The 19,414-nt window shown below is 54.7% G+C and overlaps 56 non-coding genes across 56 annotated transcripts; all 56 read left to right on the plus strand.

The window, feature by feature from the left end:
- The first annotated feature begins 9 nt into the window (after nucleotides 1-9).
- On the plus strand, nucleotides 10-91 carry Trnal-cag (transfer RNA leucine (anticodon CAG)). The gene has a single exon. It is a non-coding gene; the product is annotated as a tRNA-Leu (tRNA).
- Nucleotides 92-370: 279 nt separating this feature from the next.
- Nucleotides 371-442, plus strand: Trnae-cuc (transfer RNA glutamic acid (anticodon CUC)). Its single transcript has one exon. It is a non-coding gene; the product is annotated as a tRNA-Glu (tRNA).
- Nucleotides 443-824: 382 nt separating this feature from the next.
- On the plus strand, nucleotides 825-896 carry Trnah-gug (transfer RNA histidin (anticodon GUG)). The gene has a single exon. It is a non-coding gene; the product is annotated as a tRNA-His (tRNA).
- Nucleotides 897-1,183: 287 nt separating this feature from the next.
- Trnal-aag (transfer RNA leucine (anticodon AAG)) lies at nucleotides 1,184-1,265 on the plus strand. The gene has a single exon. It is a non-coding gene; the product is annotated as a tRNA-Leu (tRNA).
- Nucleotides 1,266-1,343: 78 nt separating this feature from the next.
- Trnal-cag (transfer RNA leucine (anticodon CAG)) lies at nucleotides 1,344-1,425 on the plus strand. The gene has a single exon. It is a non-coding gene; the product is annotated as a tRNA-Leu (tRNA).
- Nucleotides 1,426-1,704: 279 nt separating this feature from the next.
- Trnae-cuc (transfer RNA glutamic acid (anticodon CUC)) lies at nucleotides 1,705-1,776 on the plus strand. The gene has a single exon. It is a non-coding gene; the product is annotated as a tRNA-Glu (tRNA).
- A 382-nt stretch (nucleotides 1,777-2,158) lies between these two features.
- On the plus strand, nucleotides 2,159-2,230 carry Trnah-gug (transfer RNA histidin (anticodon GUG)). Its single transcript has one exon. It is a non-coding gene; the product is annotated as a tRNA-His (tRNA).
- A 287-nt stretch (nucleotides 2,231-2,517) lies between these two features.
- Nucleotides 2,518-2,599, plus strand: Trnal-cag (transfer RNA leucine (anticodon CAG)). The gene has a single exon. It is a non-coding gene; the product is annotated as a tRNA-Leu (tRNA).
- A 279-nt stretch (nucleotides 2,600-2,878) lies between these two features.
- Trnae-cuc (transfer RNA glutamic acid (anticodon CUC)) lies at nucleotides 2,879-2,950 on the plus strand. The gene has a single exon. It is a non-coding gene; the product is annotated as a tRNA-Glu (tRNA).
- Nucleotides 2,951-3,332: 382 nt separating this feature from the next.
- Nucleotides 3,333-3,404, plus strand: Trnah-gug (transfer RNA histidin (anticodon GUG)). The gene has a single exon. It is a non-coding gene; the product is annotated as a tRNA-His (tRNA).
- A 287-nt stretch (nucleotides 3,405-3,691) lies between these two features.
- Nucleotides 3,692-3,773, plus strand: Trnal-aag (transfer RNA leucine (anticodon AAG)). Its single transcript has one exon. It is a non-coding gene; the product is annotated as a tRNA-Leu (tRNA).
- Nucleotides 3,774-3,851: 78 nt separating this feature from the next.
- On the plus strand, nucleotides 3,852-3,933 carry Trnal-cag (transfer RNA leucine (anticodon CAG)). Its single transcript has one exon. It is a non-coding gene; the product is annotated as a tRNA-Leu (tRNA).
- A 279-nt stretch (nucleotides 3,934-4,212) lies between these two features.
- Nucleotides 4,213-4,284, plus strand: Trnae-cuc (transfer RNA glutamic acid (anticodon CUC)). Its single transcript has one exon. It is a non-coding gene; the product is annotated as a tRNA-Glu (tRNA).
- A 382-nt stretch (nucleotides 4,285-4,666) lies between these two features.
- Nucleotides 4,667-4,738, plus strand: Trnah-gug (transfer RNA histidin (anticodon GUG)). The gene has a single exon. It is a non-coding gene; the product is annotated as a tRNA-His (tRNA).
- Nucleotides 4,739-5,025: 287 nt separating this feature from the next.
- On the plus strand, nucleotides 5,026-5,107 carry Trnal-aag (transfer RNA leucine (anticodon AAG)). The gene has a single exon. It is a non-coding gene; the product is annotated as a tRNA-Leu (tRNA).
- A 78-nt stretch (nucleotides 5,108-5,185) lies between these two features.
- On the plus strand, nucleotides 5,186-5,267 carry Trnal-cag (transfer RNA leucine (anticodon CAG)). The gene has a single exon. It is a non-coding gene; the product is annotated as a tRNA-Leu (tRNA).
- A 279-nt stretch (nucleotides 5,268-5,546) lies between these two features.
- Trnae-cuc (transfer RNA glutamic acid (anticodon CUC)) lies at nucleotides 5,547-5,618 on the plus strand. The gene has a single exon. It is a non-coding gene; the product is annotated as a tRNA-Glu (tRNA).
- Nucleotides 5,619-6,000: 382 nt separating this feature from the next.
- On the plus strand, nucleotides 6,001-6,072 carry Trnah-gug (transfer RNA histidin (anticodon GUG)). Its single transcript has one exon. It is a non-coding gene; the product is annotated as a tRNA-His (tRNA).
- Nucleotides 6,073-6,359: 287 nt separating this feature from the next.
- On the plus strand, nucleotides 6,360-6,441 carry Trnal-cag (transfer RNA leucine (anticodon CAG)). The gene has a single exon. It is a non-coding gene; the product is annotated as a tRNA-Leu (tRNA).
- A 78-nt stretch (nucleotides 6,442-6,519) lies between these two features.
- On the plus strand, nucleotides 6,520-6,601 carry Trnal-cag (transfer RNA leucine (anticodon CAG)). Its single transcript has one exon. It is a non-coding gene; the product is annotated as a tRNA-Leu (tRNA).
- A 279-nt stretch (nucleotides 6,602-6,880) lies between these two features.
- Trnae-cuc (transfer RNA glutamic acid (anticodon CUC)) lies at nucleotides 6,881-6,952 on the plus strand. The gene has a single exon. It is a non-coding gene; the product is annotated as a tRNA-Glu (tRNA).
- A 382-nt stretch (nucleotides 6,953-7,334) lies between these two features.
- On the plus strand, nucleotides 7,335-7,406 carry Trnah-gug (transfer RNA histidin (anticodon GUG)). The gene has a single exon. It is a non-coding gene; the product is annotated as a tRNA-His (tRNA).
- Nucleotides 7,407-7,693: 287 nt separating this feature from the next.
- On the plus strand, nucleotides 7,694-7,775 carry Trnal-cag (transfer RNA leucine (anticodon CAG)). The gene has a single exon. It is a non-coding gene; the product is annotated as a tRNA-Leu (tRNA).
- Nucleotides 7,776-8,054: 279 nt separating this feature from the next.
- Nucleotides 8,055-8,126, plus strand: Trnae-cuc (transfer RNA glutamic acid (anticodon CUC)). Its single transcript has one exon. It is a non-coding gene; the product is annotated as a tRNA-Glu (tRNA).
- A 382-nt stretch (nucleotides 8,127-8,508) lies between these two features.
- Nucleotides 8,509-8,580, plus strand: Trnah-gug (transfer RNA histidin (anticodon GUG)). Its single transcript has one exon. It is a non-coding gene; the product is annotated as a tRNA-His (tRNA).
- Nucleotides 8,581-8,867: 287 nt separating this feature from the next.
- On the plus strand, nucleotides 8,868-8,949 carry Trnal-aag (transfer RNA leucine (anticodon AAG)). The gene has a single exon. It is a non-coding gene; the product is annotated as a tRNA-Leu (tRNA).
- A 78-nt stretch (nucleotides 8,950-9,027) lies between these two features.
- Trnal-cag (transfer RNA leucine (anticodon CAG)) lies at nucleotides 9,028-9,109 on the plus strand. The gene has a single exon. It is a non-coding gene; the product is annotated as a tRNA-Leu (tRNA).
- Nucleotides 9,110-9,388: 279 nt separating this feature from the next.
- Trnae-cuc (transfer RNA glutamic acid (anticodon CUC)) lies at nucleotides 9,389-9,460 on the plus strand. Its single transcript has one exon. It is a non-coding gene; the product is annotated as a tRNA-Glu (tRNA).
- Nucleotides 9,461-9,842: 382 nt separating this feature from the next.
- Nucleotides 9,843-9,914, plus strand: Trnah-gug (transfer RNA histidin (anticodon GUG)). The gene has a single exon. It is a non-coding gene; the product is annotated as a tRNA-His (tRNA).
- A 287-nt stretch (nucleotides 9,915-10,201) lies between these two features.
- Nucleotides 10,202-10,283, plus strand: Trnal-aag (transfer RNA leucine (anticodon AAG)). The gene has a single exon. It is a non-coding gene; the product is annotated as a tRNA-Leu (tRNA).
- A 78-nt stretch (nucleotides 10,284-10,361) lies between these two features.
- Trnal-cag (transfer RNA leucine (anticodon CAG)) lies at nucleotides 10,362-10,443 on the plus strand. Its single transcript has one exon. It is a non-coding gene; the product is annotated as a tRNA-Leu (tRNA).
- Nucleotides 10,444-10,722: 279 nt separating this feature from the next.
- Trnae-cuc (transfer RNA glutamic acid (anticodon CUC)) lies at nucleotides 10,723-10,794 on the plus strand. The gene has a single exon. It is a non-coding gene; the product is annotated as a tRNA-Glu (tRNA).
- A 382-nt stretch (nucleotides 10,795-11,176) lies between these two features.
- On the plus strand, nucleotides 11,177-11,248 carry Trnah-gug (transfer RNA histidin (anticodon GUG)). Its single transcript has one exon. It is a non-coding gene; the product is annotated as a tRNA-His (tRNA).
- Nucleotides 11,249-11,535: 287 nt separating this feature from the next.
- On the plus strand, nucleotides 11,536-11,617 carry Trnal-cag (transfer RNA leucine (anticodon CAG)). The gene has a single exon. It is a non-coding gene; the product is annotated as a tRNA-Leu (tRNA).
- Nucleotides 11,618-11,896: 279 nt separating this feature from the next.
- Nucleotides 11,897-11,968, plus strand: Trnae-cuc (transfer RNA glutamic acid (anticodon CUC)). Its single transcript has one exon. It is a non-coding gene; the product is annotated as a tRNA-Glu (tRNA).
- A 382-nt stretch (nucleotides 11,969-12,350) lies between these two features.
- Nucleotides 12,351-12,422, plus strand: Trnah-gug (transfer RNA histidin (anticodon GUG)). Its single transcript has one exon. It is a non-coding gene; the product is annotated as a tRNA-His (tRNA).
- Nucleotides 12,423-12,709: 287 nt separating this feature from the next.
- Nucleotides 12,710-12,791, plus strand: Trnal-aag (transfer RNA leucine (anticodon AAG)). The gene has a single exon. It is a non-coding gene; the product is annotated as a tRNA-Leu (tRNA).
- A 78-nt stretch (nucleotides 12,792-12,869) lies between these two features.
- Nucleotides 12,870-12,951, plus strand: Trnal-cag (transfer RNA leucine (anticodon CAG)). The gene has a single exon. It is a non-coding gene; the product is annotated as a tRNA-Leu (tRNA).
- A 279-nt stretch (nucleotides 12,952-13,230) lies between these two features.
- Nucleotides 13,231-13,302, plus strand: Trnae-cuc (transfer RNA glutamic acid (anticodon CUC)). Its single transcript has one exon. It is a non-coding gene; the product is annotated as a tRNA-Glu (tRNA).
- Nucleotides 13,303-13,684: 382 nt separating this feature from the next.
- Trnah-gug (transfer RNA histidin (anticodon GUG)) lies at nucleotides 13,685-13,756 on the plus strand. Its single transcript has one exon. It is a non-coding gene; the product is annotated as a tRNA-His (tRNA).
- Nucleotides 13,757-14,043: 287 nt separating this feature from the next.
- Nucleotides 14,044-14,125, plus strand: Trnal-cag (transfer RNA leucine (anticodon CAG)). Its single transcript has one exon. It is a non-coding gene; the product is annotated as a tRNA-Leu (tRNA).
- A 279-nt stretch (nucleotides 14,126-14,404) lies between these two features.
- On the plus strand, nucleotides 14,405-14,476 carry Trnae-cuc (transfer RNA glutamic acid (anticodon CUC)). Its single transcript has one exon. It is a non-coding gene; the product is annotated as a tRNA-Glu (tRNA).
- A 389-nt stretch (nucleotides 14,477-14,865) lies between these two features.
- Trnah-gug (transfer RNA histidin (anticodon GUG)) lies at nucleotides 14,866-14,937 on the plus strand. Its single transcript has one exon. It is a non-coding gene; the product is annotated as a tRNA-His (tRNA).
- A 287-nt stretch (nucleotides 14,938-15,224) lies between these two features.
- Trnal-aag (transfer RNA leucine (anticodon AAG)) lies at nucleotides 15,225-15,306 on the plus strand. The gene has a single exon. It is a non-coding gene; the product is annotated as a tRNA-Leu (tRNA).
- A 78-nt stretch (nucleotides 15,307-15,384) lies between these two features.
- Nucleotides 15,385-15,466, plus strand: Trnal-cag (transfer RNA leucine (anticodon CAG)). The gene has a single exon. It is a non-coding gene; the product is annotated as a tRNA-Leu (tRNA).
- Nucleotides 15,467-15,745: 279 nt separating this feature from the next.
- Nucleotides 15,746-15,817, plus strand: Trnae-cuc (transfer RNA glutamic acid (anticodon CUC)). Its single transcript has one exon. It is a non-coding gene; the product is annotated as a tRNA-Glu (tRNA).
- Nucleotides 15,818-16,199: 382 nt separating this feature from the next.
- Nucleotides 16,200-16,271, plus strand: Trnah-gug (transfer RNA histidin (anticodon GUG)). Its single transcript has one exon. It is a non-coding gene; the product is annotated as a tRNA-His (tRNA).
- Nucleotides 16,272-16,558: 287 nt separating this feature from the next.
- On the plus strand, nucleotides 16,559-16,640 carry Trnal-cag (transfer RNA leucine (anticodon CAG)). The gene has a single exon. It is a non-coding gene; the product is annotated as a tRNA-Leu (tRNA).
- A 279-nt stretch (nucleotides 16,641-16,919) lies between these two features.
- Nucleotides 16,920-16,991, plus strand: Trnae-cuc (transfer RNA glutamic acid (anticodon CUC)). The gene has a single exon. It is a non-coding gene; the product is annotated as a tRNA-Glu (tRNA).
- Nucleotides 16,992-17,373: 382 nt separating this feature from the next.
- Trnah-gug (transfer RNA histidin (anticodon GUG)) lies at nucleotides 17,374-17,445 on the plus strand. The gene has a single exon. It is a non-coding gene; the product is annotated as a tRNA-His (tRNA).
- Nucleotides 17,446-17,732: 287 nt separating this feature from the next.
- Nucleotides 17,733-17,814, plus strand: Trnal-aag (transfer RNA leucine (anticodon AAG)). The gene has a single exon. It is a non-coding gene; the product is annotated as a tRNA-Leu (tRNA).
- Nucleotides 17,815-17,892: 78 nt separating this feature from the next.
- On the plus strand, nucleotides 17,893-17,974 carry Trnal-cag (transfer RNA leucine (anticodon CAG)). The gene has a single exon. It is a non-coding gene; the product is annotated as a tRNA-Leu (tRNA).
- Nucleotides 17,975-18,253: 279 nt separating this feature from the next.
- Nucleotides 18,254-18,325, plus strand: Trnae-cuc (transfer RNA glutamic acid (anticodon CUC)). Its single transcript has one exon. It is a non-coding gene; the product is annotated as a tRNA-Glu (tRNA).
- Nucleotides 18,326-18,707: 382 nt separating this feature from the next.
- Trnah-gug (transfer RNA histidin (anticodon GUG)) lies at nucleotides 18,708-18,779 on the plus strand. The gene has a single exon. It is a non-coding gene; the product is annotated as a tRNA-His (tRNA).
- A 287-nt stretch (nucleotides 18,780-19,066) lies between these two features.
- Trnal-aag (transfer RNA leucine (anticodon AAG)) lies at nucleotides 19,067-19,148 on the plus strand. Its single transcript has one exon. It is a non-coding gene; the product is annotated as a tRNA-Leu (tRNA).
- A 78-nt stretch (nucleotides 19,149-19,226) lies between these two features.
- On the plus strand, nucleotides 19,227-19,308 carry Trnal-cag (transfer RNA leucine (anticodon CAG)). Its single transcript has one exon. It is a non-coding gene; the product is annotated as a tRNA-Leu (tRNA).
- Nucleotides 19,309-19,414: the final 106 nt, after the last annotated feature.

The following is a 19,414-nucleotide window of genomic DNA, read 5'->3' on the forward strand; positions in this document are numbered from 1 at the left end:
TGCCACGTAGGTAGCGTGGCCGAGCGGTCTAAGGCGCTGGTTTCAGGCACCAGTCTCTTCGGAGGCGTGGGTTCGAATCCCACCGCTGCCAATGTTTTCTGTCTCGAAAGCAGGAGCACTGATTACCCGCGAAGGGAACAGCGCAGCAAGCCGTGAGCGTCTCTTTCTTAAATTGTCGTAGCAGCACAGTGCGTGGTGCAACGACAGGATTCACAGGCGCAGTCTGGTGTCACGATTGCTGGCGTTCGTCTCCACGAAATGCGTCCCGAGCATGCCGTTCTACAAAGTGGAAACGCTAAATTTTGGCCGTTGTCGTCAAGTAGCGTGTGTACTGTTTGCTGCGTTCGCTGGAGGAGCGCTTGCGTCGTTATCCGGTGTGGTCTAGTGGCTAGGATGCCTGGCTCTCACCCAGGAGGCCCGGGTTCGATTCCCGGTACCGGAAATGCGCATTTTGTTGCTCCTCTTATGCGACTTGGCCCGACTTAGCTCGACTGACGCTCCGCTGACGCTTGCAGAAAATTACGTTAAGTACGATTCGCGGTCACAAGTGACGGCGAGAGCGATGCGACGTCTGTCCACCTCTTATTGAGGCACATACCTGTGGTCAACAGAGTTGGAGGACTGCAAGACATTGCCACGGGGGTTGAATGCAGCTAACCACACTGCTTAGTGTCCTTACAGCGCAGACACGTTCGTTTGCCAGTATACATATAATGGAGACCGCGTCTGGCACAGCTGTGGGGAGACACAGTGGTGTGTGGGCCGAGCTTTGCTGTTCATCGCCACTTGCAGTCGCGAGAACTGCCGTCGGCGGTGCCTCCGTGGCCGTGATCGTCTAGTGGTTAGGACATTGCGTTGTGGCCGCAATAACCCAGGTTCGAATCCTGGTCACGGCAATTTTTAAAGTTTTGCCTTGCTGTCGCTGCAGTGACGATTGTGACTCAGTGTTTGAAATTACGGTGCCCTCTTGATTTTTCACTCATGTTCCGCAGGCTGCGGGTGGCACTACCAATTCATTATCAACACGTAATGCCGCCGCACCAGAGAGCGGGCAGCTGCCTGTGTAGTTAATCTCTATTCGAAAATGGCAGTTGTTTGAGGTGCAATGGATGAGCAGCCAGTCGCAGCAGAACAGGAAGCTGTGTCGTGCACTGTTTCTACAAAAGCGAAGAACACGGGCACAGGTAGCGTGGCCGAGCGGTCTAAGGCGCTGGTTTAAGGCACCAGTCTCTTCGGAGGCGTGGGTTCGAATCCCACCGCTGCCAGCTTTTTCTCGTTTTTTGTGCCATTGCGATGTTTTCTCGTGGGGTAGAACGCAGCTCCTGTGACCGCCGTGCCACGTAGGTAGCGTGGCCGAGCGGTCTAAGGCGCTGGTTTCAGGCACCAGTCTCTTCGGAGGCGTGGGTTCGAATCCCACCGCTGCCAATGTTTTCTGTCTCGAAAGCAGGAGCACTGATTACCCGCGAAGGGAACAGCGCAGCAAGCCGTGAGCGTCTCTTTCTTAAATTGTCGTAGCAGCACAGTGCGTGGTGCAACGACAGGATTCACAGGCGCAGTCTGGTGTCACGATTGCTGGCGTTCGTCTCCACGAAATGCGTCCCGAGCATGCCGTTCTACAAAGTGGAAACGCTAAATTTTGGCCGTTGTCGTCAAGTAGCGTGTGTACTGTTTGCTGCGTTCGCTGGAGGAGCGCTTGCGTCGTTATCCGGTGTGGTCTAGTGGCTAGGATGCCTGGCTCTCACCCAGGAGGCCCGGGTTCGATTCCCGGTACCGGAAATGCGCATTTTGTTGCTCCTCTTATGCGACTTGGCCCGACTTAGCTCGACTGACGCTCCGCTGACGCTTGCAGAAAATTACGTTAAGTACGATTCGCGGTCACAAGTGACGGCGAGAGCGATGCGACGTCTGTCCACCTCTTATTGAGGCACATACCTGTGGTCAACAGAGTTGGAGGACTGCAAGACATTGCCACGGGGGTTGAATGCAGCTAACCACACTGCTTAGTGTCCTTACAGCGCAGACACGTTCGTTTGCCAGTATACATATAATGGAGACCGCGTCTGGCACAGCTGTGGGGAGACACAGTGGTGTGTGGGCCGAGCTTTGCTGTTCATCGCCACTTGCAGTCGCGAGAACTGCCGTCGGCGGTGCCTCCGTGGCCGTGATCGTCTAGTGGTTAGGACATTGCGTTGTGGCCGCAATAACCCAGGTTCGAATCCTGGTCACGGCAATTTTTAAAGTTTTGCCTTGCTGTCGCTGCAGTGACGATTGTGACTCAGTGTTTGAAATTACGGTGCCCTCTTGATTTTTCACTCATGTTCCGCAGGCTGCGGGTGGCACTACCAATTCATTATCAACACGTAATGCCGCCGCACCAGAGAGCGGGCAGCTGCCTGTGTAGTTAATCTCTATTCGAAAATGGCAGTTGTTTGAGGTGCAATGGATGAGCAGCCAGTCGCAGCAGAACAGGAAGCTGTGTCGTGCACTGTTTCTACAAAAGCGAAGAACACGGGCACAGGTAGCGTGGCCGAGCGGTCTAAGGCGCTGGTTTCAGGCACCAGTCTCTTCGGAGGCGTGGGTTCGAATCCCACCGCTGCCAATGTTTTCTGTCTCGAAAGCAGGAGCACTGATTACCCGCGAAGGGAACAGCGCAGCAAGCCGTGAGCGTCTCTTTCTTAAATTGTCGTAGCAGCACAGTGCGTGGTGCAACGACAGGATTCACAGGCGCAGTCTGGTGTCACGATTGCTGGCGTTCGTCTCCACGAAATGCGTCCCGAGCATGCCGTTCTACAAAGTGGAAACGCTAAATTTTGGCCGTTGTCGTCAAGTAGCGTGTGTACTGTTTGCTGCGTTCGCTGGAGGAGCGCTTGCGTCGTTATCCGGTGTGGTCTAGTGGCTAGGATGCCTGGCTCTCACCCAGGAGGCCCGGGTTCGATTCCCGGTACCGGAAATGCGCATTTTGTTGCTCCTCTTATGCGACTTGGCCCGACTTAGCTCGACTGACGCTCCGCTGACGCTTGCAGAAAATTACGTTAAGTACGATTCGCGGTCACAAGTGACGGCGAGAGCGATGCGACGTCTGTCCACCTCTTATTGAGGCACATACCTGTGGTCAACAGAGTTGGAGGACTGCAAGACATTGCCACGGGGGTTGAATGCAGCTAACCACACTGCTTAGTGTCCTTACAGCGCAGACACGTTCGTTTGCCAGTATACATATAATGGAGACCGCGTCTGGCACAGCTGTGGGGAGACACAGTGGTGTGTGGGCCGAGCTTTGCTGTTCATCGCCACTTGCAGTCGCGAGAACTGCCGTCGGCGGTGCCTCCGTGGCCGTGATCGTCTAGTGGTTAGGACATTGCGTTGTGGCCGCAATAACCCAGGTTCGAATCCTGGTCACGGCAATTTTTAAAGTTTTGCCTTGCTGTCGCTGCAGTGACGATTGTGACTCAGTGTTTGAAATTACGGTGCCCTCTTGATTTTTCACTCATGTTCCGCAGGCTGCGGGTGGCACTACCAATTCATTATCAACACGTAATGCCGCCGCACCAGAGAGCGGGCAGCTGCCTGTGTAGTTAATCTCTATTCGAAAATGGCAGTTGTTTGAGGTGCAATGGATGAGCAGCCAGTCGCAGCAGAACAGGAAGCTGTGTCGTGCACTGTTTCTACAAAAGCGAAGAACACGGGCACAGGTAGCGTGGCCGAGCGGTCTAAGGCGCTGGTTTAAGGCACCAGTCTCTTCGGAGGCGTGGGTTCGAATCCCACCGCTGCCAGCTTTTTCTCGTTTTTTGTGCCATTGCGATGTTTTCTCGTGGGGTAGAACGCAGCTCCTGTGACCGCCGTGCCACGTAGGTAGCGTGGCCGAGCGGTCTAAGGCGCTGGTTTCAGGCACCAGTCTCTTCGGAGGCGTGGGTTCGAATCCCACCGCTGCCAATGTTTTCTGTCTCGAAAGCAGGAGCACTGATTACCCGCGAAGGGAACAGCGCAGCAAGCCGTGAGCGTCTCTTTCTTAAATTGTCGTAGCAGCACAGTGCGTGGTGCAACGACAGGATTCACAGGCGCAGTCTGGTGTCACGATTGCTGGCGTTCGTCTCCACGAAATGCGTCCCGAGCATGCCGTTCTACAAAGTGGAAACGCTAAATTTTGGCCGTTGTCGTCAAGTAGCGTGTGTACTGTTTGCTGCGTTCGCTGGAGGAGCGCTTGCGTCGTTATCCGGTGTGGTCTAGTGGCTAGGATGCCTGGCTCTCACCCAGGAGGCCCGGGTTCGATTCCCGGTACCGGAAATGCGCATTTTGTTGCTCCTCTTATGCGACTTGGCCCGACTTAGCTCGACTGACGCTCCGCTGACGCTTGCAGAAAATTACGTTAAGTACGATTCGCGGTCACAAGTGACGGCGAGAGCGATGCGACGTCTGTCCACCTCTTATTGAGGCACATACCTGTGGTCAACAGAGTTGGAGGACTGCAAGACATTGCCACGGGGGTTGAATGCAGCTAACCACACTGCTTAGTGTCCTTACAGCGCAGACACGTTCGTTTGCCAGTATACATATAATGGAGACCGCGTCTGGCACAGCTGTGGGGAGACACAGTGGTGTGTGGGCCGAGCTTTGCTGTTCATCGCCACTTGCAGTCGCGAGAACTGCCGTCGGCGGTGCCTCCGTGGCCGTGATCGTCTAGTGGTTAGGACATTGCGTTGTGGCCGCAATAACCCAGGTTCGAATCCTGGTCACGGCAATTTTTAAAGTTTTGCCTTGCTGTCGCTGCAGTGACGATTGTGACTCAGTGTTTGAAATTACGGTGCCCTCTTGATTTTTCACTCATGTTCCGCAGGCTGCGGGTGGCACTACCAATTCATTATCAACACGTAATGCCGCCGCACCAGAGAGCGGGCAGCTGCCTGTGTAGTTAATCTCTATTCGAAAATGGCAGTTGTTTGAGGTGCAATGGATGAGCAGCCAGTCGCAGCAGAACAGGAAGCTGTGTCGTGCACTGTTTCTACAAAAGCGAAGAACACGGGCACAGGTAGCGTGGCCGAGCGGTCTAAGGCGCTGGTTTAAGGCACCAGTCTCTTCGGAGGCGTGGGTTCGAATCCCACCGCTGCCAGCTTTTTCTCGTTTTTTGTGCCATTGCGATGTTTTCTCGTGGGGTAGAACGCAGCTCCTGTGACCGCCGTGCCACGTAGGTAGCGTGGCCGAGCGGTCTAAGGCGCTGGTTTCAGGCACCAGTCTCTTCGGAGGCGTGGGTTCGAATCCCACCGCTGCCAATGTTTTCTGTCTCGAAAGCAGGAGCACTGATTACCCGCGAAGGGAACAGCGCAGCAAGCCGTGAGCGTCTCTTTCTTAAATTGTCGTAGCAGCACAGTGCGTGGTGCAACGACAGGATTCACAGGCGCAGTCTGGTGTCACGATTGCTGGCGTTCGTCTCCACGAAATGCGTCCCGAGCATGCCGTTCTACAAAGTGGAAACGCTAAATTTTGGCCGTTGTCGTCAAGTAGCGTGTGTACTGTTTGCTGCGTTCGCTGGAGGAGCGCTTGCGTCGTTATCCGGTGTGGTCTAGTGGCTAGGATGCCTGGCTCTCACCCAGGAGGCCCGGGTTCGATTCCCGGTACCGGAAATGCGCATTTTGTTGCTCCTCTTATGCGACTTGGCCCGACTTAGCTCGACTGACGCTCCGCTGACGCTTGCAGAAAATTACGTTAAGTACGATTCGCGGTCACAAGTGACGGCGAGAGCGATGCGACGTCTGTCCACCTCTTATTGAGGCACATACCTGTGGTCAACAGAGTTGGAGGACTGCAAGACATTGCCACGGGGGTTGAATGCAGCTAACCACACTGCTTAGTGTCCTTACAGCGCAGACACGTTCGTTTGCCAGTATACATATAATGGAGACCGCGTCTGGCACAGCTGTGGGGAGACACAGTGGTGTGTGGGCCGAGCTTTGCTGTTCATCGCCACTTGCAGTCGCGAGAACTGCCGTCGGCGGTGCCTCCGTGGCCGTGATCGTCTAGTGGTTAGGACATTGCGTTGTGGCCGCAATAACCCAGGTTCGAATCCTGGTCACGGCAATTTTTAAAGTTTTGCCTTGCTGTCGCTGCAGTGACGATTGTGACTCAGTGTTTGAAATTACGGTGCCCTCTTGATTTTTCACTCATGTTCCGCAGGCTGCGGGTGGCACTACCAATTCATTATCAACACGTAATGCCGCCGCACCAGAGAGCGGGCAGCTGCCTGTGTAGTTAATCTCTATTCGAAAATGGCAGTTGTTTGAGGTGCAATGGATGAGCAGCCAGTCGCAGCAGAACAGGAAGCTGTGTCGTGCACTGTTTCTACAAAAGCGAAGAACACGGGCACAGGTAGCGTGGCCGAGCGGTCTAAGGCGCTGGTTTCAGGCACCAGTCTCTTCGGAGGCGTGGGTTCGAATCCCACCGCTGCCAGCTTTTTCTCGTTTTTTGTGCCATTGCGATGTTTTCTCGTGGGGTAGAACGCAGCTCCTGTGACCGCCGTGCCACGTAGGTAGCGTGGCCGAGCGGTCTAAGGCGCTGGTTTCAGGCACCAGTCTCTTCGGAGGCGTGGGTTCGAATCCCACCGCTGCCAATGTTTTCTGTCTCGAAAGCAGGAGCACTGATTACCCGCGAAGGGAACAGCGCAGCAAGCCGTGAGCGTCTCTTTCTTAAATTGTCGTAGCAGCACAGTGCGTGGTGCAACGACAGGATTCACAGGCGCAGTCTGGTGTCACGATTGCTGGCGTTCGTCTCCACGAAATGCGTCCCGAGCATGCCGTTCTACAAAGTGGAAACGCTAAATTTTGGCCGTTGTCGTCAAGTAGCGTGTGTACTGTTTGCTGCGTTCGCTGGAGGAGCGCTTGCGTCGTTATCCGGTGTGGTCTAGTGGCTAGGATGCCTGGCTCTCACCCAGGAGGCCCGGGTTCGATTCCCGGTACCGGAAATGCGCATTTTGTTGCTCCTCTTATGCGACTTGGCCCGACTTAGCTCGACTGACGCTCCGCTGACGCTTGCAGAAAATTACGTTAAGTACGATTCGCGGTCACAAGTGACGGCGAGAGCGATGCGACGTCTGTCCACCTCTTATTGAGGCACATACCTGTGGTCAACAGAGTTGGAGGACTGCAAGACATTGCCACGGGGGTTGAATGCAGCTAACCACACTGCTTAGTGTCCTTACAGCGCAGACACGTTCGTTTGCCAGTATACATATAATGGAGACCGCGTCTGGCACAGCTGTGGGGAGACACAGTGGTGTGTGGGCCGAGCTTTGCTGTTCATCGCCACTTGCAGTCGCGAGAACTGCCGTCGGCGGTGCCTCCGTGGCCGTGATCGTCTAGTGGTTAGGACATTGCGTTGTGGCCGCAATAACCCAGGTTCGAATCCTGGTCACGGCAATTTTTAAAGTTTTGCCTTGCTGTCGCTGCAGTGACGATTGTGACTCAGTGTTTGAAATTACGGTGCCCTCTTGATTTTTCACTCATGTTCCGCAGGCTGCGGGTGGCACTACCAATTCATTATCAACACGTAATGCCGCCGCACCAGAGAGCGGGCAGCTGCCTGTGTAGTTAATCTCTATTCGAAAATGGCAGTTGTTTGAGGTGCAATGGATGAGCAGCCAGTCGCAGCAGAACAGGAAGCTGTGTCGTGCACTGTTTCTACAAAAGCGAAGAACACGGGCACAGGTAGCGTGGCCGAGCGGTCTAAGGCGCTGGTTTCAGGCACCAGTCTCTTCGGAGGCGTGGGTTCGAATCCCACCGCTGCCAATGTTTTCTGTCTCGAAAGCAGGAGCACTGATTACCCGCGAAGGGAACAGCGCAGCAAGCCGTGAGCGTCTCTTTCTTAAATTGTCGTAGCAGCACAGTGCGTGGTGCAACGACAGGATTCACAGGCGCAGTCTGGTGTCACGATTGCTGGCGTTCGTCTCCACGAAATGCGTCCCGAGCATGCCGTTCTACAAAGTGGAAACGCTAAATTTTGGCCGTTGTCGTCAAGTAGCGTGTGTACTGTTTGCTGCGTTCGCTGGAGGAGCGCTTGCGTCGTTATCCGGTGTGGTCTAGTGGCTAGGATGCCTGGCTCTCACCCAGGAGGCCCGGGTTCGATTCCCGGTACCGGAAATGCGCATTTTGTTGCTCCTCTTATGCGACTTGGCCCGACTTAGCTCGACTGACGCTCCGCTGACGCTTGCAGAAAATTACGTTAAGTACGATTCGCGGTCACAAGTGACGGCGAGAGCGATGCGACGTCTGTCCACCTCTTATTGAGGCACATACCTGTGGTCAACAGAGTTGGAGGACTGCAAGACATTGCCACGGGGGTTGAATGCAGCTAACCACACTGCTTAGTGTCCTTACAGCGCAGACACGTTCGTTTGCCAGTATACATATAATGGAGACCGCGTCTGGCACAGCTGTGGGGAGACACAGTGGTGTGTGGGCCGAGCTTTGCTGTTCATCGCCACTTGCAGTCGCGAGAACTGCCGTCGGCGGTGCCTCCGTGGCCGTGATCGTCTAGTGGTTAGGACATTGCGTTGTGGCCGCAATAACCCAGGTTCGAATCCTGGTCACGGCAATTTTTAAAGTTTTGCCTTGCTGTCGCTGCAGTGACGATTGTGACTCAGTGTTTGAAATTACGGTGCCCTCTTGATTTTTCACTCATGTTCCGCAGGCTGCGGGTGGCACTACCAATTCATTATCAACACGTAATGCCGCCGCACCAGAGAGCGGGCAGCTGCCTGTGTAGTTAATCTCTATTCGAAAATGGCAGTTGTTTGAGGTGCAATGGATGAGCAGCCAGTCGCAGCAGAACAGGAAGCTGTGTCGTGCACTGTTTCTACAAAAGCGAAGAACACGGGCACAGGTAGCGTGGCCGAGCGGTCTAAGGCGCTGGTTTAAGGCACCAGTCTCTTCGGAGGCGTGGGTTCGAATCCCACCGCTGCCAGCTTTTTCTCGTTTTTTGTGCCATTGCGATGTTTTCTCGTGGGGTAGAACGCAGCTCCTGTGACCGCCGTGCCACGTAGGTAGCGTGGCCGAGCGGTCTAAGGCGCTGGTTTCAGGCACCAGTCTCTTCGGAGGCGTGGGTTCGAATCCCACCGCTGCCAATGTTTTCTGTCTCGAAAGCAGGAGCACTGATTACCCGCGAAGGGAACAGCGCAGCAAGCCGTGAGCGTCTCTTTCTTAAATTGTCGTAGCAGCACAGTGCGTGGTGCAACGACAGGATTCACAGGCGCAGTCTGGTGTCACGATTGCTGGCGTTCGTCTCCACGAAATGCGTCCCGAGCATGCCGTTCTACAAAGTGGAAACGCTAAATTTTGGCCGTTGTCGTCAAGTAGCGTGTGTACTGTTTGCTGCGTTCGCTGGAGGAGCGCTTGCGTCGTTATCCGGTGTGGTCTAGTGGCTAGGATGCCTGGCTCTCACCCAGGAGGCCCGGGTTCGATTCCCGGTACCGGAAATGCGCATTTTGTTGCTCCTCTTATGCGACTTGGCCCGACTTAGCTCGACTGACGCTCCGCTGACGCTTGCAGAAAATTACGTTAAGTACGATTCGCGGTCACAAGTGACGGCGAGAGCGATGCGACGTCTGTCCACCTCTTATTGAGGCACATACCTGTGGTCAACAGAGTTGGAGGACTGCAAGACATTGCCACGGGGGTTGAATGCAGCTAACCACACTGCTTAGTGTCCTTACAGCGCAGACACGTTCGTTTGCCAGTATACATATAATGGAGACCGCGTCTGGCACAGCTGTGGGGAGACACAGTGGTGTGTGGGCCGAGCTTTGCTGTTCATCGCCACTTGCAGTCGCGAGAACTGCCGTCGGCGGTGCCTCCGTGGCCGTGATCGTCTAGTGGTTAGGACATTGCGTTGTGGCCGCAATAACCCAGGTTCGAATCCTGGTCACGGCAATTTTTAAAGTTTTGCCTTGCTGTCGCTGCAGTGACGATTGTGACTCAGTGTTTGAAATTACGGTGCCCTCTTGATTTTTCACTCATGTTCCGCAGGCTGCGGGTGGCACTACCAATTCATTATCAACACGTAATGCCGCCGCACCAGAGAGCGGGCAGCTGCCTGTGTAGTTAATCTCTATTCGAAAATGGCAGTTGTTTGAGGTGCAATGGATGAGCAGCCAGTCGCAGCAGAACAGGAAGCTGTGTCGTGCACTGTTTCTACAAAAGCGAAGAACACGGGCACAGGTAGCGTGGCCGAGCGGTCTAAGGCGCTGGTTTAAGGCACCAGTCTCTTCGGAGGCGTGGGTTCGAATCCCACCGCTGCCAGCTTTTTCTCGTTTTTTGTGCCATTGCGATGTTTTCTCGTGGGGTAGAACGCAGCTCCTGTGACCGCCGTGCCACGTAGGTAGCGTGGCCGAGCGGTCTAAGGCGCTGGTTTCAGGCACCAGTCTCTTCGGAGGCGTGGGTTCGAATCCCACCGCTGCCAATGTTTTCTGTCTCGAAAGCAGGAGCACTGATTACCCGCGAAGGGAACAGCGCAGCAAGCCGTGAGCGTCTCTTTCTTAAATTGTCGTAGCAGCACAGTGCGTGGTGCAACGACAGGATTCACAGGCGCAGTCTGGTGTCACGATTGCTGGCGTTCGTCTCCACGAAATGCGTCCCGAGCATGCCGTTCTACAAAGTGGAAACGCTAAATTTTGGCCGTTGTCGTCAAGTAGCGTGTGTACTGTTTGCTGCGTTCGCTGGAGGAGCGCTTGCGTCGTTATCCGGTGTGGTCTAGTGGCTAGGATGCCTGGCTCTCACCCAGGAGGCCCGGGTTCGATTCCCGGTACCGGAAATGCGCATTTTGTTGCTCCTCTTATGCGACTTGGCCCGACTTAGCTCGACTGACGCTCCGCTGACGCTTGCAGAAAATTACGTTAAGTACGATTCGCGGTCACAAGTGACGGCGAGAGCGATGCGACGTCTGTCCACCTCTTATTGAGGCACATACCTGTGGTCAACAGAGTTGGAGGACTGCAAGACATTGCCACGGGGGTTGAATGCAGCTAACCACACTGCTTAGTGTCCTTACAGCGCAGACACGTTCGTTTGCCAGTATACATATAATGGAGACCGCGTCTGGCACAGCTGTGGGGAGACACAGTGGTGTGTGGGCCGAGCTTTGCTGTTCATCGCCACTTGCAGTCGCGAGAACTGCCGTCGGCGGTGCCTCCGTGGCCGTGATCGTCTAGTGGTTAGGACATTGCGTTGTGGCCGCAATAACCCAGGTTCGAATCCTGGTCACGGCAATTTTTAAAGTTTTGCCTTGCTGTCGCTGCAGTGACGATTGTGACTCAGTGTTTGAAATTACGGTGCCCTCTTGATTTTTCACTCATGTTCCGCAGGCTGCGGGTGGCACTACCAATTCATTATCAACACGTAATGCCGCCGCACCAGAGAGCGGGCAGCTGCCTGTGTAGTTAATCTCTATTCGAAAATGGCAGTTGTTTGAGGTGCAATGGATGAGCAGCCAGTCGCAGCAGAACAGGAAGCTGTGTCGTGCACTGTTTCTACAAAAGCGAAGAACACGGGCACAGGTAGCGTGGCCGAGCGGTCTAAGGCGCTGGTTTCAGGCACCAGTCTCTTCGGAGGCGTGGGTTCGAATCCCACCGCTGCCAATGTTTTCTGTCTCGAAAGCAGGAGCACTGATTACCCGCGAAGGGAACAGCGCAGCAAGCCGTGAGCGTCTCTTTCTTAAATTGTCGTAGCAGCACAGTGCGTGGTGCAACGACAGGATTCACAGGCGCAGTCTGGTGTCACGATTGCTGGCGTTCGTCTCCACGAAATGCGTCCCGAGCATGCCGTTCTACAAAGTGGAAACGCTAAATTTTGGCCGTTGTCGTCAAGTAGCGTGTGTACTGTTTGCTGCGTTCGCTGGAGGAGCGCTTGCGTCGTTATCCGGTGTGGTCTAGTGGCTAGGATGCCTGGCTCTCACCCAGGAGGCCCGGGTTCGATTCCCGGTACCGGAAATGCGCATTTTGTTGCTCCTCTTATGCGACTTGGCCCGACTTAGCTCGACTGACGCTCCGCTGACGCTTGCAGAAAATTACGTTAAGTACGATTCGCGGTCACAAGTGACGGCGAGAGCGATGCGACGTCTGTCCACCTCTTATTGAGGCACATACCTGTGGTCAACAGAGTTGGAGGACTGCAAGACATTGCCACGGGGGTTGAATGCAGCTAACCACACTGCTTAGTGTCCTTACAGCGCAGACACGTTCGTTTGCCAGTATACATATAATGGAGACCGCGTCTGGCACAGCTGTGGGGAGACACAGTGGTGTGTGGGCCGAGCTTTGCTGTTCATCGCCACTTGCAGTCGCGAGAACTGCCGTCGGCGGTGCCTCCGTGGCCGTGATCGTCTAGTGGTTAGGACATTGCGTTGTGGCCGCAATAACCCAGGTTCGAATCCTGGTCACGGCAATTTTTAAAGTTTTGCCTTGCTGTCGCTGCAGTGACGATTGTGACTCAGTGTTTGAAATTACGGTGCCCTCTTGATTTTTCACTCATGTTCCGCAGGCTGCGGGTGGCACTACCAATTCATTATCAACACGTAATGCCGCCGCACCAGAGAGCGGGCAGCTGCCTGTGTAGTTAATCTCTATTCGAAAATGGCAGTTGTTTGAGGTGCAATGGATGAGCAGCCAGTCGCAGCAGAACAGGAAGCTGTGTCGTGCACTGTTTCTACAAAAGCGAAGAACACGGGCACAGGTAGCGTGGCCGAGCGGTCTAAGGCGCTGGTTTAAGGCACCAGTCTCTTCGGAGGCGTGGGTTCGAATCCCACCGCTGCCAGCTTTTTCTCGTTTTTTGTGCCATTGCGATGTTTTCTCGTGGGGTAGAACGCAGCTCCTGTGACCGCCGTGCCACGTAGGTAGCGTGGCCGAGCGGTCTAAGGCGCTGGTTTCAGGCACCAGTCTCTTCGGAGGCGTGGGTTCGAATCCCACCGCTGCCAATGTTTTCTGTCTCGAAAGCAGGAGCACTGATTACCCGCGAAGGGAACAGCGCAGCAAGCCGTGAGCGTCTCTTTCTTAAATTGTCGTAGCAGCACAGTGCGTGGTGCAACGACAGGATTCACAGGCGCAGTCTGGTGTCACGATTGCTGGCGTTCGTCTCCACGAAATGCGTCCCGAGCATGCCGTTCTACAAAGTGGAAACGCTAAATTTTGGCCGTTGTCGTCAAGTAGCGTGTGTACTGTTTGCTGCGTTCGCTGGAGGAGCGCTTGCGTCGTTATCCGGTGTGGTCTAGTGGCTAGGATGCCTGGCTCTCACCCAGGAGGCCCGGGTTCGATTCCCGGTACCGGAAATGCGCATTTTGTTGCTCCTCTTATGCGACTTGGCCCGACTTAGCTCGACTGACGCTCCGCTGACGCTTGCAGAAAATTACGTTAAGTACGATTCGCGGTCACAAGTGACGGCGAGAGCGATGCGACGTCTGTCCACCTCTTATTGAGGCACATACCTGTGGTCAACAGAGTTGGAGGACTGCAAGACATTGCCACGGGGGTTGAATGCAGCTAACCACACTGCTTAGTGTCCTTACAGCGCAGACACGTTCGTTTGCCAGTATACATATAATGGAGACCGCGTCTGGCACAGCTGTGGGGAGACACAGTGGTGTGTGGGCCGAGCTTTGCTGTTCATCGCCACTTGCAGTCGCGAGAACTGCCGTCGGCGGTGCCTCCGTGGCCGTGATCGTCTAGTGGTTAGGACATTGCGTTGTGGCCGCAATAACCCAGGTTCGAATCCTGGTCACGGCAATTTTTAAAGTTTTGCCTTGCTGTCGCTGCAGTGACGATTGTGACTCAGTGTTTGAAATTACGGTGCCCTCTTGATTTTTCACTCATGTTCCGCAGGCTGCGGGTGGCACTACCAATTCATTATCAACACGTAATGCCGCCGCACCAGAGAGCGGGCAGCTGCCTGTGTAGTTAATCTCTATTCGAAAATGGCAGTTGTTTGAGGTGCAATGGATGAGCAGCCAGTCGCAGCAGAACAGGAAGCTGTGTCGTGCACTGTTTCTACAAAAGCGAAGAACACGGGCACAGGTAGCGTGGCCGAGCGGTCTAAGGCGCTGGTTTCAGGCACCAGTCTCTTCGGAGGCGTGGGTTCGAATCCCACCGCTGCCAATGTTTTCTGTCTCGAAAGCAGGAGCACTGATTACCCGCGAAGGGAACAGCGCAGCAAGCCGTGAGCGTCTCTTTCTTAAATTGTCGTAGCAGCACAGTGCGTGGTGCAACGACAGGATTCACAGGCGCAGTCTGGTGTCACGATTGCTGGCGTTCGTCTCCACGAAATGCGTCCCGAGCATGCCGTTCTACAAAGTGGAAACGCTAAATTTTGGCCGTTGTCGTCAAGTAGCGTGTGTACTGTTTGCTGCGTTCGCTGGAGGAGCGCTTGCGTCGTTATCCGGTGTGGTCTAGTGGCTAGGATGCCTGGCTCTCACCCAGGAGGCCCGGGTTCGATTCCCGGTACCGGAAATGCGCATTTTGTTGCTCCTCTTATGCGACTTGGCCCGACTTAGCTTTTAGCTCGACTGACGCTCCGCTGACGCTTGCAGAAAATTACGTTAAGTACGATTCGCGGTCACAAGTGACGGCGAGAGCGATGCGACGTCTGTCCACCTCTTATTGAGGCACATACCTGTGGTCAACAGAGTTGGAGGACTGCAAGACATTGCCACGGGGGTTGAATGCAGCTAACCACACTGCTTAGTGTCCTTACAGCGCAGACACGTTCGTTTGCCAGTATACATATAATGGAGACCGCGTCTGGCACAGCTGTGGGGAGACACAGTGGTGTGTGGGCCGAGCTTTGCTGTTCATCGCCACTTGCAGTCGCGAGAACTGCCGTCGGCGGTGCCTCCGTGGCCGTGATCGTCTAGTGGTTAGGACATTGCGTTGTGGCCGCAATAACCCAGGTTCGAATCCTGGTCACGGCAATTTTTAAAGTTTTGCCTTGCTGTCGCTGCAGTGACGATTGTGACTCAGTGTTTGAAATTACGGTGCCCTCTTGATTTTTCACTCATGTTCCGCAGGCTGCGGGTGGCACTACCAATTCATTATCAACACGTAATGCCGCCGCACCAGAGAGCGGGCAGCTGCCTGTGTAGTTAATCTCTATTCGAAAATGGCAGTTGTTTGAGGTGCAATGGATGAGCAGCCAGTCGCAGCAGAACAGGAAGCTGTGTCGTGCACTGTTTCTACAAAAGCGAAGAACACGGGCACAGGTAGCGTGGCCGAGCGGTCTAAGGCGCTGGTTTAAGGCACCAGTCTCTTCGGAGGCGTGGGTTCGAATCCCACCGCTGCCAGCTTTTTCTCGTTTTTTGTGCCATTGCGATGTTTTCTCGTGGGGTAGAACGCAGCTCCTGTGACCGCCGTGCCACGTAGGTAGCGTGGCCGAGCGGTCTAAGGCGCTGGTTTCAGGCACCAGTCTCTTCGGAGGCGTGGGTTCGAATCCCACCGCTGCCAATGTTTTCTGTCTCGAAAGCAGGAGCACTGATTACCCGCGAAGGGAACAGCGCAGCAAGCCGTGAGCGTCTCTTTCTTAAATTGTCGTAGCAGCACAGTGCGTGGTGCAACGACAGGATTCACAGGCGCAGTCTGGTGTCACGATTGCTGGCGTTCGTCTCCACGAAATGCGTCCCGAGCATGCCGTTCTACAAAGTGGAAACGCTAAATTTTGGCCGTTGTCGTCAAGTAGCGTGTGTACTGTTTGCTGCGTTCGCTGGAGGAGCGCTTGCGTCGTTATCCGGTGTGGTCTAGTGGCTAGGATGCCTGGCTCTCACCCAGGAGGCCCGGGTTCGATTCCCGGTACCGGAAATGCGCATTTTGTTGCTCCTCTTATGCGACTTGGCCCGACTTAGCTCGACTGACGCTCCGCTGACGCTTGCAGAAAATTACGTTAAGTACGATTCGCGGTCACAAGTGACGGCGAGAGCGATGCGACGTCTGTCCACCTCTTATTGAGGCACATACCTGTGGTCAACAGAGTTGGAGGACTGCAAGACATTGCCACGGGGGTTGAATGCAGCTAACCACATTGCTTAGTGTCCTTACAGCGCAGACACGTTCGTTTGCCAGTATACATATAATGGAGACCGCGTCTGGCACAGCTGTGGGGAGACACAGTGGTGTGTGGGCCGAGCTTTGCTGTTCATCGCCACTTGCAGTCGCGAGAACTGCCGTCGGCGGTGCCTCCGTGGCCGTGATCGTCTAGTGGTTAGGACATTGCGTTGTGGCCGCAATAACCCAGGTTCGAATCCTGGTCACGGCAATTTTTAAAGTTTTGCCTTGCTGTCGCTGCAGTGACGATTGTGACTCAGTGTTTGAAATTACGGTGCCCTCTTGATTTTTCACTCATGTTCCGCAGGCTGCGGGTGGCACTACCAATTCATTATCAACACGTAATGCCGCCGCACCAGAGAGCGGGCAGCTGCCTGTGTAGTTAATCTCTATTCGAAAATGGCAGTTGTTTGAGGTGCAATGGATGAGCAGCCAGTCGCAGCAGAACAGGAAGCTGTGTCGTGCACTGTTTCTACAAAAGCGAAGTACACGGGCACAGGTAGCGTGGCCGAGCGGTCTAAGGCGCTGGTTTCAGGCACCAGTCTCTTCGGAGGCGTGGGTTCGAATCCCACCGCTGCCAATGTTTTCTGTCTCGAAAGCAGGAGCACTGATTACCCGCGAAGGGAACAGCGCAGCAAGCCGTGAGCGTCTCTTTCTTAAATTGTCGTAGCAGCACAGTGCGTGGTGCAACGACAGGATTCACAGGCGCAGTCTGGTGTCACGATTGCTGGCGTTCGTCTCCACGAAATGCGTCCCGAGCATGCCGTTCTACAAAGTGGAAACGCTAAATTTTGGCCGTTGTCGTCAAGTAGCGTGTGTACTGTTTGCTGCGTTCGCTGGAGGAGCGCTTGCGTCGTTATCCGGTGTGGTCTAGTGGCTAGGATGCCTGGCTCTCACCCAGGAGGCCCGGGTTCGATTCCCGGTACCGGAAATGCGCATTTTGTTGCTCCTCTTATGCGACTTGGCCCGACTTAGCTCGACTGACGCTCCGCTGACGCTTGCAGAAAATTACGTTAAGTACGATTCGCGGTCACAAGTGACGGCGAGAGCGATGCGACGTCTGTCCACCTCTTATTGAGGCACATACCTGTGGTCAACAGAGTTGGAGGACTGCAAGACATTGCCACGGGGGTTGAATGCAGCTAACCACACTGCTTAGTGTCCTTACAGCGCAGACACGTTCGTTTGCCAGTATACATATAATGGAGACCGCGTCTGGCACAGCTGTGGGGAGACACAGTGGTGTGTGGGCCGAGCTTTGCTGTTCATCGCCACTTGCAGTCGCGAGAACTGCCGTCGGCGGTGCCTCCGTGGCCGTGATCGTCTAGTGGTTAGGACATTGCGTTGTGGCCGCAATAACCCAGGTTCGAATCCTGGTCACGGCAATTTTTAAAGTTTTGCCTTGCTGTCGCTGCAGTGACGATTGTGACTCAGTGTTTGAAATTACGGTGCCCTCTTGATTTTTCACTCATGTTCCGCAGGCTGCGGGTGGCACTACCAATTCATTATCAACACGTAATGCCGCCGCACCAGAGAGCGGGCAGCTGCCTGTGTAGTTAATCTCTATTCGAAAATGGCAGTTGTTTGAGGTGCAATGGATGAGCAGCCAGTCGCAGCAGAACAGGAAGCTGTGTCGTGCACTGTTTCTACAAAAGCGAAGAACACGGGCACAGGTAGCGTGGCCGAGCGGTCTAAGGCGCTGGTTTAAGGCACCAGTCTCTTCGGAGGCGTGGGTTCGAATCCCACCGCTGCCAGCTTTTTCTCGTTTTTTGTGCCATTGCGATGTTTTCTCGTGGGGTAGAACGCAGCTCCTGTGACCGCCGTGCCACGTAGGTAGCGTGGCCGAGCGGTCTAAGGCGCTGGTTTCAGGCACCAGTCTCTTCGGAGGCGTGGGTTCGAATCCCACCGCTGCCAATGTTTTCTGTCTCGAAAGCAGGAGCACTGATTACCCGCGAAGGGAACAGCGCAGCAAGCCGTGAGCGTCTCTTTCTTAAATTGTCGTAGCAGCACAGTGCGTGGTGCAACGACAGGATTCACAGGCGCAGTCTGGTGTCACGATTGCTGGCGTTCGTCTCCACGAAATGCGTCCCGAGCATGCCGTTCTACAAAGTGGAAACGCTAAATTTTGGCCGTTGTCGTCAAGTAGCGTGTGTACTGTTTGCTGCGTTCGCTGGAGGAGCGCTTGCGTCGTTATCCGGTGTGGTCTAGTGGCTAGGATGCCTGGCTCTCACCCAGGAGGCCCGGGTTCGATTCCCGGTACCGGAAATGCGCATTTTGTTGCTCCTCTTATGCGACTTGGCCCGACTTAGCTCGACTGACGCTCCGCTGACGCTTGCAGAAAATTACGTTAAGTACGATTCGCGGTCACAAGTGACGGCGAGAGCGATGCGACGTCTGTCCACCTCTTATTGAGGCACATACCTGTGGTCAACAGAGTTGGAGGACTGCAAGACATTGCCACGGGGGTTGAATGCAGCTAACCACACTGCTTAGTGTCCTTACAGCGCAGACACGTTCGTTTGCCAGTATACATATAATGGAGACCGCGTCTGGCACAGCTGTGGGGAGACACAGTGGTGTGTGGGCCGAGCTTTGCTGTTCATCGCCACTTGCAGTCGCGAGAACTGCCGTCGGCGGTGCCTCCGTGGCCGTGATCGTCTAGTGGTTAGGACATTGCGTTGTGGCCGCAATAACCCAGGTTCGAATCCTGGTCACGGCAATTTTTAAAGTTTTGCCTTGCTGTCGCTGCAGTGACGATTGTGACTCAGTGTTTGAAATTACGGTGCCCTCTTGATTTTTCACTCATGTTCCGCAGGCTGCGGGTGGCACTACCAATTCATTATCAACACGTAATGCCGCCGCACCAGAGAGCGGGCAGCTGCCTGTGTAGTTAATCTCTATTCGAAAATGGCAGTTGTTTGAGGTGCAATGGATGAGCAGCCAGTCGCAGCAGAACAGGAAGCTGTGTCGTGCACTGTTTCTACAAAAGCGAAGAACACGGGCACAGGTAGCGTGGCCGAGCGGTCTAAGGCGCTGGTTTAAGGCACCAGTCTCTTCGGAGGCGTGGGTTCGAATCCCACCGCTGCCAGCTTTTTCTCGTTTTTTGTGCCATTGCGATGTTTTCTCGTGGGGTAGAACGCAGCTCCTGTGACCGCCGTGCCACGTAGGTAGCGTGGCCGAGCGGTCTAAGGCGCTGGTTTCAGGCACCAGTCTCTTCGGAGGCGTGGGTTCGAATCCCACCGCTGCCAATGTTTTCTGTCTCGAAAGCAGGAGCACTGATTACCCGCGAAGGGAACAGCGCAGCAAGCCGTGAGCGTCTCTTTCTTAAATTGTCGTAGCAGCACAGTGCGTGGT

The sequence above is a fragment of the Schistocerca nitens genome, unplaced genomic scaffold (assembly GCF_023898315.1).
Source record: "Schistocerca nitens isolate TAMUIC-IGC-003100 unplaced genomic scaffold, iqSchNite1.1 HiC_scaffold_306, whole genome shotgun sequence".
Taxonomy (NCBI): domain Eukaryota; kingdom Metazoa; phylum Arthropoda; class Insecta; order Orthoptera; family Acrididae; genus Schistocerca; species Schistocerca nitens.